The sequence below is a fragment of the Cyprinus carpio genome, unplaced genomic scaffold (genome assembly GCF_018340385.1).
Source record: "Cyprinus carpio isolate SPL01 unplaced genomic scaffold, ASM1834038v1 S000005861, whole genome shotgun sequence".
NCBI classification, from domain to species: Eukaryota; Metazoa; Chordata; class Actinopteri; order Cypriniformes; family Cyprinidae; genus Cyprinus; species Cyprinus carpio.
Window position 1 is genome coordinate 815 of NW_024878545.1, and position 1,135 is coordinate 1,949.

At 47.5% G+C, this 1,135-nt stretch overlaps 1 non-coding gene across 1 annotated transcript; it reads right to left on the bottom strand.

Moving 5' to 3' along the window:
* Positions 1-491: 491 nt before the first annotated feature.
* trnar-ccu lies at positions 492-565 on the bottom strand. Its single transcript has one exon. It is a non-coding gene; the product is annotated as a tRNA-Arg (tRNA).
* Positions 566-1,135: the final 570 nt, after the last annotated feature.

The following is a 1,135-nucleotide window of genomic DNA, read 5'->3' on the forward strand; positions in this document are numbered from 1 at the left end:
TGGATGAATGACTACTATGAGAGGACCAAGCTGTGGATGTTGCCCCTTTTTTTAAGCATTTAGGCACGTCTCAAAGTTAAAAAGTCTTAGCAGAGGATGGTTTCGATCCATCGACCTCTGGGTTATGGGGCCCAGCACGCTTCCGCTGCGCCACTCTGCTGTAAGTGATCCCTGATTGGATTCTAACACACAATCCCTGGCTTAAAACGCCAGTGCCTTTTCCATTAGGCCACTGGGGCTGTTTTTGGCAGCTAACTTGCCCTTTTAATTCTCATCTTTTTTGAGAGGCCTTTAAAATACACACCAGATTCTTCTGGATGAAACAACTATATGAGAGGACCAAGCTTTTCCGACCAGGCTGGAATGTTCCCCTTTTTTGGGGACTCAGGCACGTCTAGAAGTTAAAAACTCTTAGCAGGAGGATGGTTTCGATCCATCGACCTCTGGGTTATGGGCCCAGCACGCTTCCGCTGCGCCACTCTGCTGTAAACCACCCCAAATGGGACTCGAACCCACAATCCCTGGCTTAGGAGGCCAGTGCCTTATCCCTTTAGGCCACTGGGGCTGTGAGCAGTATACTTACCCTTTTAATTCTGCATCTCATTCAGGAGGCCTTTAAAATACACACACCAAGTCTTCTAGATGAATGACAAAAATGAGAGGACAAAGATTTTCATGACCAGTCTTGGATGCTGCCCCTTTATTGGAGAATAGGCATTCCTGGAGTTAAAGAAGAAACCGCAGAGGAGAGGTTTTAAACCTCAACCTCTGGGTATGGGCCCAGGACTCTTTTGCGCCCCTCTGCTGTAAATCACTCCTTCGGGACTTGAACCCAAAATCCCTGGCTTCGAAGGCCAGTGCCTTATCATGGGCCACTTGAGGCTAAGTGCAACAGCCTTTTACAATTCTATGCGGAGCCTTTAAAGGAAATACACACACACAGTCTTCTGGATGAGGCTACTATAAGGAAGGACAGAGGCTTTTGCATGGCTGCATTTTTTGGCATTTAGGCACATCTTGAAGTTAAAGAAGTCTTGTAAGAGGATGGTTTCACGATCCATCTCGACCTCTGGGTTGTGGGCCCAGCTTCAAAACAGCCACTCTGCTGTAAGTGATCTGAATGGACTCTGGCAGA